A 12621-nucleotide genomic window follows, 5' to 3' on the forward strand; every position below is an offset into this window, starting at 1 on the left:
ATTCTTTCTCCTAAAGAAAAACCTAAAACCACTCTTCCATGTTCAACTCCCCAAAAACGAGGTTGCAAAAACTAGTTACACAGCAGGAACAAAATATTCTATACTGTGCTAATACTGTGTATACCTTAACAACAGGTTAAACAACAGATAGAACGTTCAAAGATGCCTGTTTTCAGTTACAAACGGGGACAGAGTGATTCTTAGTTAATTTTGTCTGCACTTTATTGAAATAGTTATGAAAGAAGGAAGAAAAAGCATGCTTTGAACTTTGCCAATATCCAAACAAAACAAACAGCAGCAGGGTTTTGTTTTCACTTAAGTTTCATTAAACTTCATATATAGAGAATTAGTGCAACTTAAAACTGTTTTGTACTTAAACTCATGTGTACGACAGGAGTAGCCAACATACTCATTTGCGAGTGGAAAAGTCTTATTCCTGCCATTATTTCCTAGCGTAATGTGTTTTCATATATTCTGGGAATCTTTTTCCTAAAACAAAAGTAGACCTTAACAAATTAGCAGACCCGAACCAAAAGCTCAGTCAAGAAATCTAAACTTTAGGGAATTTGCAACTGGCTTTACGATTCTGTGACTATCGTTCCTTTACTACGGTAACTGAACTTGTATAGCTGTGGCAAGAGAACGCCAGTCACAAAATGTTGGTCTGGAACAGAACAAGTAAAACAACCTTGGCAAGGCTTTTGCAACACTCTGAAAACCAAAGAGACAGCCAGGAGCAAGCTATGTTTTCCCCGAGTCAGTAGAGGTTACTCAACGGAAAGCTCCTTCTATTCCTTCACGCTGCTTGTGCAGTTTGGCAGCTGAGTCATGTCCTCTTAATTTGTGTTATGGCCCACTGCAGGCCACCAACGTATACAACCTTAATGACAATCAGCAAGAGACAATAATTAAATTCGGCAAAATGCACCAACTGTAGGTATCTCAGATGAAAACAACTCCCAGCCAAAACATGACTAGTGCCTTGCATAATGCATCTGTGAAGGCTTGGAAATTACCTAGAAAACATACACACAGGGAGAGGGATTAACTTTGCAAATGTTAGTCCGTAAGTAAGAATTCACAGTGTCTGGTCATTTACAGGTGATGTTCAGCACTTCAAATAAGCAAGCTTAGAAAGAGTTAATATTATCATGATGCAGCTAATTAATGCATATGAAACTTCAGACAATTCATGATTGAACACTGTGTTTTACTTCTTTGTTATCTGCTCTAGTTGCACGCTCATTCCAGTCTTACATCATCCAGAGAAAGATGCTAAGGCGTAAGGTGAATGAAAGGGCAATTAGGTTTCCAATTAGCAGAGGGAGTGACAGGATTTCTTACTGAACTGGAAAACACAGGAGAGCTCTCCTGCGTCAGCTTTCTGTACTGTGTATATTAACAATTGCTCAAGAACTTTTATTAAGAAATCAGTCAAGAAGCCTCTGTAAGGCAGCCATGACCTCAGGTAATCTGACTCAGCAAGGAATCAGAGGACAGCTGAAATCCCTCAGTGGTATTTCTGCCATAAATTCATTGTTGAGTCATCCAACAAATATTAGATCTCTGTTCCCATAGTTTTAAGGCCAATTTGCCAACCAAGCAAAATATTCCTTACTCCTTCTGCACACTCTGACCGTCTTTCCACCAGAAATCAGACAAGTGTAGCCAACAAATATGGTAGGCAACACATGTGAGACTAGTCATCACCCTCTGGTTGTAACAAAAGTTGTAAACATCAGCCTGTAACCTAACAGCAGAAGGCTCCATGTTTCATCAACACTCCTACAGCCCCTGCTCCCTGCCTGATTGATGACCTTTAAAAAGAGCAAGAGCAGCATTTTGGGAAGCCCCTTCCACAGACAGAGTGACCACGAAGTTTCCACCACACAAATGATGCCTTCTGCTCCTAGCTAAAAGAAAAATCTTGGGAGCATAACTTAAACCAGAAAACTGGTTTAATTTTTCCCCAGGACTCATACGGTGGGAACTCCAGAGAGTTTGGGAGGATCGATAACAAAAGAGGCCTTACAAGTGTGAAGCAACAGATATCTTACAAAGTGGATGGATATCAGAACAGACATGAAAGGGGTAAAGTGTTAAGATAGAAGAACTGAACAAAAAAAACCAAACAAACAAACACCCCCCCCCCCCCAAAAAAAAAAAATTGCCAGAACTTTCACAAGGCTTTTCAGAGATGAGAATAATCTTGTGAGGATGAAGGGGAAAATAAATAAATATATAAATAAGAATTCGAAAGGGTCTTGTAGGACTATTGGAAGTAGAATCCTGTTGAAAAAAACATTGCTTAGAGACCTGGCACTTTAAAGAAAACATTCAAAACAAGAACAAAACCACCACTTTGAAGATATTAATAAACCCTTAGGAGAAAGCAAACTCAAACTAAAGAAACATGTAGATGATGTTCTCTAGATGATAGCATGCACTATTACAGTCTATAAACATTTGGAAAAAGCAATTTGGTCTCATTTGTTCCAGTTCATTTAATCTCTAAACAAAGAAACTTATCTTCTCAAGCCAAGACTAATGAAGAAAGAATTTCTTTGGTCTAACAGGTCAAATGTAAACAGGTTTAAAATTAACCCATTTCCAATACATTAGAAAAGACCCTACCCACACTATTGTTCACACTCATCATTTTCATCTGGAAGAGGAAGTCTAGACCTGACTCCAAGTTTCCTGCTCCGAGTTTTGTGCCTACCCAAAGGAATTACGGTTTAACGGAGTACATACAATTAATTTACTTGGCAGATTTAATAACACTCAGTGGTATCACTGTAAATGAAAAAGAAGTTGAGTGTTGCTTGGAGAACCTTACATAGCAAGATTCTCCTTCTTAGGAACTGAATGATGACTCTCCTGTTAATACTGTTTCCAGCCCTCCTCCTGCTGCTCCTTTACTATTTTATTATTCTCTACAATTCTGCAGTTTTACCAAGGGCTGGGTAAAAGTTTTAAGGTCCTCCAAATATTTTTGTTTAGATGTTGTTTTCTCTCCCAAATTTCCTTCATTCTATTTTTTCCTTGTATAACTATACAGCAGTAGCACATTGCTAGGACAGGAGCTAGAATGAAAGATCTGAAATAAAACATACATAAACCCCACCCCAACCATCCAAAAAAATCCAAATCAGAGAAAAACACACACACACCAACCAAAGACCTCACCCTCCCCTCTGCCCTGCCCCGAAACCTACTCAGATGGTTACTACAATGAATGCTGAATCAGAACCAAAGTGCATAAGCTCTCAGTGACAAGAACTCTGCCAAAATACCAGAATGAATCCCAATTACCACCAAAAAAAAAAAAAATCAATAATTATGATTGGTATTTTTACAAGGAAATTTACAGATCTTAACGACAGCAGAGATGAGCTAGTTTTTGGACTAAATTTTAGCCAGAACCTTCTTTCAGTATCTTCTAATTTTGTTAAGCCTGATATACAAGTACTTGGGTCATACTATTGCTACCAGAGGTTTAAAGCCTGCAAATTTTATGGCCTCTAAGCTCATTGAATAGCACAAGCAATGAGGTGCCAAATCCCTTCTGAGAAGTAATGAAGGATATTTGATTTTTCCTGAATAGTCTCTGTACACTCAGTGTATTGCTGGATAAGGCCTTCTATTCCCCCTTCATTAACAAAATGGAATCACGTTGCATCTCACCAAATGTGCTGGCTTCAGCATGTGTAGCTACAAGAATGCAAACTGTATGCAAATAGCCTAATTACTTTCCTCTGTTCATTAAATCTAACCTAACCTGAAAAAGGATTGATCAATTATAACTTATTTCAGTGCTTTCAGAGGACTTCTGCTTCTAATAAAGATTTTACATTAGAGGTAGCATTTCATGCCACAAATATACAAGTGTAATAGATTTTTTTCACTCAAGTTTAAAAAGTTGAAAGCTTCCTAGCAGCTATCTAGAAAATCAATTGGATCTGCAAAATCCCATTTGAATAGAGTGACAGTAAGAGAAGATGTTATATAGCTGCTATTTTTACAACAATGTCACTGAATATACCTTTTGTTATAGCTCAAAATACTTCTGGGGTAGTCAGTACTACATAAGTATTGGGGCAGTAGGGTTTAACTTCTGCTGCTGAGGAAAAAACAGCAGAGCCAAGCATGCTCATCTGACAGCCAGCGACAGCAGAAAATGAGGTTAAGCTACTTTACTTAGCATGGCCAGAAGAGTCTGGCTTTGTCTCATCTTTACTCTGCCATTAAGTAGTTGTAGGCAGCAATAAGATCTCCCCAAGACTGTCTGTTCTGCAAGCAGAACAAGTCCTGCTCCTTCAGCCTTTGCTTACAAGTAAGTGCTCCAGCCCTTGATCATCTTTGATGGTTCCTCACTTGACTGACTCCATTAGGCCAGTATCTTTCCTGGACTGGGGAGCTCAAACCAAACACAGTGTAGCAGGAGTGGCTTCACAGGTGCCAAATGAGGAGAAAGAACTACTCTCCTGAGTTTGTTGGCCACACTTTTGCTAATGCAGCCCAAGATGCTTTTGCATTTCTTTAGTGCAAGGGCACACTGCTGCCTCATGTTCAACAAGGTATTTTACCAGGTCCCTTCTGGAGTTTTTCTGAAAAGCTGCTCTTCAGTCAGTTGGCCTCTAGCCTGTACTGTTACACAGGGTTATTACTTCCCAGCTGCAGGACTCCACATTTGTCTTTGCTAAACCTAAGGTCCTGCTCAGGCCTTTGTTTTCCATCCAGCCGGTTGATGTTCCCCCTGCCCTCAAGCGTATCAATCACTCCACTTAGTTTGGTATTGTCCACAAACTTGCTGAGGTTACACCCTATACCATCATCTAGGTTATGAACTTGGGTATTAAACAGTGTCGGCTCCAGTATCAGTCCCCAAGGGACACCACTGGTAACTGGCTCCTAGTTTAACTTTGTGCAGCTGATCACCTGCTAATTCATATTGTAACTGATAATCTTGCTTCTGAAATACATTTTATAGTGTGAATAATAATAATAATAATAATAATGCATTCATTAAAAATCTTCTGTTGTGGTTTAGCCCCGCTTGGGACCAAGCTATGCAGACTCTCACTCACTCCCTCTACCTCCTGAGGGAATGGGGGAGAGATACTATAACAAGAAGCTCAAGGTTTGAGATAAGGACAGGGAGAGATCATTGAAGTTACTGTTACAGGCAAAACAGATTTGACTTGGGGAAAACTATTTATTTCTTATTAGTAATAAAACCAAAGCAGGATAATGAGGAAGAGAATAGAAACAACTTCCCCCCATCCCTCCCTCTTCCCGGGCTTAACTTCAATTATCTCTACCTCCTTTTCCCTTCTCGAGCAGCACAGGAGGGGAATAGGGAATAGGGGTTATGGTTAGTTCATCACATGTCACTTTCCGCTGCTCCTTCCTCCTTGGGCGAAGAACTCCTCACATTCCTCCCCTGCTCCAGCGTGGGATCCCTCCCCTGGCCTACAGTCCTTCATGAACTGCTCCAGCACAAGCCATTTTTCCACAGGGTGCTGTCCCTCCAGAACCAGCTACCCCAGTGTGGGCCCTCCACAGGCCACAGCCTCTTTCAGGAATCCACCTGACCCAGCGTGGGGTCCTCCACGGGCTGCAGGTGGATCTCTGCTCCTCCATGGGCTGCAGGGGGACAGCCTGCTCCACAGGAATCTCTGCCGGGAGCAGCATTACTCCTCCCCCTCCTTCTTCACCGACCTTGGCGCCTGCAGCTGTTCCTCTCACAAGAAAATCTTCACAACAGGCTGGCAGAGGCCTCTCAGTTTCTCTTCACATCATCCAGCTCATCTCCTCTCCACTTCTTGCAGCTGGGCTGGGCCGAATCGGTCCCACACAGCTGCCCGACAGGAGGCCAGAGGGTGAGGGTCGCAAGGCCCACAAGGCTCACACCTCCCCCCTCTGCCCCTGCTTCTGCTTCTTCACTTCTTCTTCCATCCCCACTCCCCCTTCTTAAATAAGTTATCAGGGAACATTCTGCCACCAATTGGCTCAGCCCTGGCCAGCAGTGGGTCTGACCTAGACCCAGCCAAGTCCACCAAAGGGGAAACTTGTAGCAGCTTCTTGCAGAAGGCCTCCCCACTAAACAAAACCAACACACCTTTATGAAAACATCTCCCAGTGCCCAGGTCCATGTGGCACAAGTTCAGGACTTTGTGTTGCTGTAAGTTAACTGGGAAGCGCCACATACTCTCAGTGATGCCACAGGTCAGGGAACAATTTACACCAAGAGCTGCTTGGAGTTGCTTTGTCAGAAGTGCAGGCTCTAGGATACCCTGTCAAGATTACCACAGAAAGATGGACAGCTCCAGAGTCACCCCCCAAAATCGGAACAGTGGAGTACCTGTGACAAGGATCCCAACTGTCCAGCCCCACAACTGAAGGTTGCTTCACATCTGCAAGCAGGATGCTGCCCATGCAGAACTTCTGCTCTCTGTTCCAAAAAAAAAAAAAAAAAAAAAAAAAAAAAAAAAATCTACTCCCGCTCAGTTGCATTTGCCGTTGAACACAGCTTGGGAGACCTGTGTTTGATGTCAAGTATGAGAGGGCCTTACTAAGAAGAAACTAATTTAATAATGCTTAAGTTTTTAATCTTCAAAAATTGACAGATCATGCCTGCAGGGGGTAGGGGGAGCTTATAAATTACCTGGTTAGAATGCAAAACCTTTCCATTTCAGCATTAAATTAAATTTTCTGATCCAGCCCTTCATATACATATCTTGCTTGAGAGCTTCTTGATGGGATGAAAAACTACTAAAATTAATTATTACCTGTAGTGGATGTTTCTGTAGAAATACTCTTCCACCATGTACAAACAGCATTAGTTTGAGAACCTGTGCTATTAGCAAACGCTGCTTCAAACTGCAAAGAAAGACTTCAGAGGCCTGTGCCTCCACAGCAGCAGGAGGACACAAAAGGTATTTGTCTTTGTGGCCCTGTGGGCTGTGAAACAGCAGAAGGAAGCTGCAGGGAAGACAGCTTTCCCTGGAGAGCCCCAGTGACATGACGAAGACCCACTGAACGACAAACATACACAACATGCCTCTGCTGAGGCATTTAGTGGTGTCTGTTTTCCTGCAAAGTGCTCTTTCTGCCCTGGATACTGCTCAGTCACAGCAAGCCATTTAGTCAACAGAATATTTTTCTGCTTCATGGTAGGATAAAAACATGTCTCTTCAAAGATGTTTTCCTGAAAACTGGAATCTGTCTTAATCAAGGAGAGATCGGATTTGGGTGCATGTCTCCCATGTCTGAGACAAAAACCCTTAGTAACTGAACTTCTGGCCATTTCAAAACCAGATGGTACATCTGCTTCCCCAGACATATTCCTCTTAAAAAGTTTTGATTCCAACAAGTCAGCGTTTTCCAAAGAAAAAAAAAATTCTCTTATCAGAAACATTCTCAGTGTCAATAGACAAAATAGTGCCTTTGACATGCATCTCTGAAAATATTAGGCTACTTAAGTGCTTTATCTTCCCTTATTAAATTTCAAGTGATTAAAGGGAATGGAAAAACAAGAGTCTGGTCCACCAACACAGACATGCTCTTTCTGAATCAAGATGCTTGGCTTTATCTGCGGCCAGGCCTTTGAGTTAAGCCCTAGGATCAAGTACCGTAACTTTGCATCCAAATCTTGTGTTTTTAAGCCCATCCAGAAGGCAAGAGGCATTTCAGTGCGAACCATCTGCTCTCTCCCATCTCAAGTTCCACAGTATATTACTGACAAGTCTTACTGATTAATTTTGATAGCATAGGCAATTAAATATATACAAGGTGTGTGCATGTAGTTTTTATTTTAAATATACATACTTGTATACACACAGTTGAAAAAAAAAATCTTTGGAAAAACAGGAAGAGGGGAAATTATAAGACACAATGTTTTTAAAGGGCATGGATTCAAGCAGTGCAAAACTAGATTATGAAGAAGCCTTTGAATTCATTAGCTCTGTCAATCTGTGCCATGGAAGACATGGAGAGGGCAATAGAAACACTGTTTGGAAGCAGCTTAGCTCACTGCCTGCTATAAACAGAAGATCTGTAGCAATCCCCTGACTTCCATGAAAGCATTGATTGACAGACAAGTTTTATTGCTCAGAACTTATGAAAGAAATAAAAGTTAAAAATAAAACAGCCCCACATCTTTGCAGCACTATAGGAAGACCTGGGCTGACCATAAACACCAGCCCAGACTTCCCAGAGCACTCAAGTTTTAAGCACACTTGAGACCTTCAGACTTAGGAGCAGATGCATTGCATACTTTGTGAAGTCTGAGAGAAGTCTGAGCAATCCCTGCGAACTTTACCAGCAATGCCCAAATGCTGGGAAAGGAGCTAGGAATGAAAGAAGGATCAGTTTTAGATCCGGCTCTACTTTCTCTTCTCACTGGTGGCTATCTTAAAGGCAAATGTTCCCACACTCACCTAACACTACATAAAGTCCGTATCCTTCACCACAAACACATTTTATTTCTCCATTTATTTTCATCCTACCTGCTGGCAGCTGCCACTTAAAATATACTAAGTCGATAAACTAATTTACTGTGCACTTAGCTAACAGAAGTTAGCAAGCTCTTCCTACAGCTTGGGAAGAGATAGGATCATATTTCTGCACTCACAGGAAAATACAGGCTCTGTTGTAAGTCTCCCAACTGCTTCTGTGGCCTTAACTGGCACTTTTATAATCTGGGAGATTTAACTACCAGGCTTCTACAGTAAGTTATGCTAACAGCATATCTTGCTGTTACTCGGCAGAAGAACCCTTCCCTCCCCCCTCGCTCACATGCAAGATTTCTAATTAAGGAGAGATTAATCCATCTCCTGCTTTGCTTAAAACATGCATTTAATATGTAACAGTCACATCAACTTGTTAACTAACCTTAGTACACACACTGGTGTCTCCTTCCCTCATCTAACAGGATCCTTAATGCCTCCTGCAAGCCATCAGCACCTGCTGTAACTCTCCATGGCTTCCAAAGCAATTCACAGCATCAGGCATCTTGCAGGCTTGGGCCTTCTAAAGAGCTTAACAAGTTTGCATATATAATGGAGTTCGTGAGGAATGCTGTTTCCATGGAGCAAACAAAGTTATTCCTCATCTGAAAAATGCCCAGTGTTTAATTAGTAATTAGTGTTTTGCACAGTAATTAATGCTTTCTTGCCTCTGAAGGTCATCTCACATCCATTTCTATTAATTCACTCAATGAGGTAAGCAGCTGCAGTGGTACTGAACGCCAAGGAAGACAAGGTGGTGTCTCCACCCATAAGATGAGGGAAAAGACCCTGTGAGGGTTTAGGAATGGAAAGGGGACATCCAGCACCACTAGCAGAAAGATGCTGTGGTGAAAAAAAGATACATAGTTTTTCTACATAAGTGTACACACTGGTGCAAATTACAGCCATATAAAATACAAGCTTTTATAGCTATCTAAGATGCAATAGTAATGAAAAAGTAGATTACTAAACCACATGCATATTCAGAGATGACTCCATGTCAGGAACAGAGCACCATGCCCACACAGCTATCTGATGTGGTGGGCTAGAGGTCAGGGAATTTTTTTTTTTTTTTTTGGGGGGGGGGGGGGAGTTGGGGGGATGGTGTGAAAGGATAGACAGAAGTTGCAGAAGGGAAGTGGGATCCTTGAACAGACTTTGGGGAAGATTAGGGGAAAAGAACAATGGCCCAGGGAGAACAGAAGAATTGTTTTGCCTGATGCTCTGCCAAGCTTGCATTAAGTAACAAAACTGTGTCCTAAAATAATTTGTTAATCTGCCAACAAGTCCCTCCTGGACTGATGAAAGATAAGGCTATGTAAAGCACTGCTAATCTGTTTGAGCACCAGTTTCTGCTACCTGCGGTAAGGCTATAGATCTTGGCTGCTGGAAACCTGATTGTTTGTCAGGGTCTCCAGTGCCTGCAAGCCCGCAGTACCTCTTGAAGTGCAGTAAGCTCAGCTGAGCCATTTTCAAATCTTTTCAGAGGACCAACACTTTCTAAAGTCACAAATTATTATCTGCAGCAGTTTCAGCCTCCCAAACAAAAGATGACTTGCTAACTGGAGAAACCAAGATACACCTTATTAAGATGAAGATCACACATTTTTCAGTAGAGCTCCTAACTTGTTCTGATCCCACTAAAATAAAGCAAGCAATTAAAAGCATTCCTCTACTGAAAGCCTAGTCTGCCCTGTAAGCTATCCATCCATACCTACTCTCCTGTCTCAGACATTTATGTTATTTTATGGCATCTCTTCTCAGAGAAGATGAACACAGACTCTGCCCCAGAGAATTTATCCTCCTATTTTAACCAAGACACAATGAAGAGAGATGGGGAAGAAAAACCAGGAACATGGCAGTGAAGCTATATGGTTATGAAATGGTATAAGGTGTTTCAATAAATAGACACATGGGAAGACTAGCAACAAATTTGTAGAAAGATGCTACTTTACACAGCATATTGTGATACTCCAAATCAAAAAGATGAACATAGACAAGTTTGGTATGCCAGGGATGAGAAATGAGCAATTTAAATTACTTAGTTGGATTAAGATTATTTGAATTATAGATCAAAACAAAGGCAAAATCCTAGCTTGAGCATAGCTATGCAGGTAAATTAGTGCCAACCAAAGTTACATCCTAAGTTTCCACCAAATGTCAAGAAAATTGATTAAATACAACTTCAGAGCAGTGCCTAAGGAAGGATTTTTACATGCAACTACCTTCCATGATCTTCAACATATGGTTATTGAAAATCAGCTTGTTTCACTCCCTTCCTATAATGCAGGTTTCTGATTACATGTCTTCCTCTCTCTTCTAGAGCAGAACTTTTACCACAAGAAGTCATGAAAAAAAGAATATCACAACTACAAAGCGTTAAATGCTCAAAGCAGCAACTCCCTCCTCTCCTATGAGCATCCCAGAACAGCTTGTACGTATCTCAATCACCAGTGCACATATGCAGCTCAAATAAAGGCTGAGGAACTTGGCAGCATTTATCTTCACAGGCTTGCCACTCCCAGAATTTTGTTGCCTTCTGACCTGCATTACAACACAAAAGAAGCAGCCAGAAATGCCTAGTTTTGTTTGACTTAAGGGTCACAAAGATGTGAAAATGCAGACGCCTGTATGGTTAAGGTGGAAACTGAACTGGTCCCCTAATTTCTCAGGGCTTGACTGAGGCCCAGATCCTGTAAAATCATTTTGAAGAAATGGGGATTTTCTATTCCTAGGCCAAAGTTTCAGATTAGGATTGGAGATGGGGCTGATGTTTGTATTCATTCTCCTGGATGCAGTTCCTTTCAAGTGCAAGGAGAGACAAAACCACCCAGTACTACCATGTTTAAGTAAGTTTAGTAGAATTTGGATCTTTAGTGTTTATAGCTTACAAAATAAAGTTAAAAATTGAGAAAGCTTTTTTTTTTTTAAACCAGATTTTATTTCCTACCATCTAAGGACAAAAATAATTACAGGATCTCAGTTTTAACACTTGCAAACTTTCAGTTCTATTGCATGACCTTTAAGGCTGCAACAACCTTAGAAATAAAAAAAAAGACAATAAAATTGCAGTCAGCATTTTACAGAACCACTGCTATCACAGATCACTAATGGCTCTTAAAAACCTTCCCAAAAAGCAGAGAGGCTGGGAAAACATTTAAAAATAACAAAGCTGGCCCTAAAATAAAAACAACAGTACTTGATTAAGACTAAAACAATGCAGAGATTTCAGTGTGTTATCTGCACAAAAAAGTCCAGGGAATTATAAACTGAAGTAGGAAGTGAATATGACAGGACAAAAAGAAGCATAAACCAAACAGCTCCTATCCTAAACTGTGCCTCTGTGAAAACAGAGAAAGTGCTGTAAGGCAGAAGTATGTGTATGTGAATTCTAGCTGCATCTACTGCTGTGTGCTGCAGCACACAGACACTTGGGGATCTGCCATCACAAATAAAATGAGCAGTTTGCCAACAACATACCAAACGTTAGTGGTCTCTAACATAACTGCAGGTTTTGCTCCCGATAGCGTTGCCAAACGACAGCAGGGTTTTTTTTCAACTGCTTGCTTCACTTTCTCACTGTGGAACAACTGCCTGCCTAGCTATTGAAAACTTACACTGATAAATACATTTGCTATATATGCATGCAGAAAAACCCACAAGGTTTCAGTCATTAGTATTCAACTCCATTCATGTATCAAAACAGTTACTGTGTGAGTAGTAGAAAGAAAATGCTATGGTTATAACGTAATACTAAGCAACCCAAAACCAGAGAAGAGATTTTTACAGCAATACTTAAAGCATGTTAAACTGGAAGTTTCAAATCTAGCAGCTCTTCAAGTTCATTGGCTTGCTTCGATTATTGTTTTACAAGCCATGAACTGTTAGTTTAAGTATGGTCTTTTTGTTTCCATGTGGTCAAGCTGTACAGGATCAGTTAAAAATGCTCAAAGGCAATGAAAGATAAAAATATTTGGCTGGAGTTACTGCTAGCTCCTCCTAGGAAAACAAAATAGCACTCCGTACCTGTCCATGACTGTATCAAAGTTCAAGTGAAAGCAGACAACGTTTTCCATTAAGACACACAAAGCAGAAAGATAGGTACCTT

The 12621-nt window shown here is 40.9% G+C and overlaps 1 protein-coding gene across 3 annotated transcripts in view; it reads right to left on the reverse strand.

Annotated features, from left to right (window-relative positions):
• FBXL7 (F-box and leucine rich repeat protein 7) overlaps window positions 1–12621 on the reverse strand; it is a 182471-nt gene that overhangs the window by 55551 nt on the left and 114299 nt on the right. The window contains exon 1 of one of the 3 annotated variants that reach the window (XM_086742000.1): window positions 6368–6390. The exons of the other annotated variants lie outside the window; for them this stretch is intronic. The gene's annotated coding sequence lies outside the window, so the exon portion shown is untranslated. Of the gene's footprint in view, window positions 1–6367; window positions 6391–12621 lie in introns of those variants that run through there. 3 annotated transcript variants of the gene reach the window in all.

This window comes from Chlamydotis macqueenii, chromosome 2, assembly GCF_036417535.1.
Source record: "Chlamydotis macqueenii isolate bChlMac1 chromosome 2, bChlMac1.mat, whole genome shotgun sequence".
Taxonomy (NCBI): Eukaryota; Metazoa; Chordata; class Aves; order Otidiformes; family Otididae; genus Chlamydotis; species Chlamydotis macqueenii.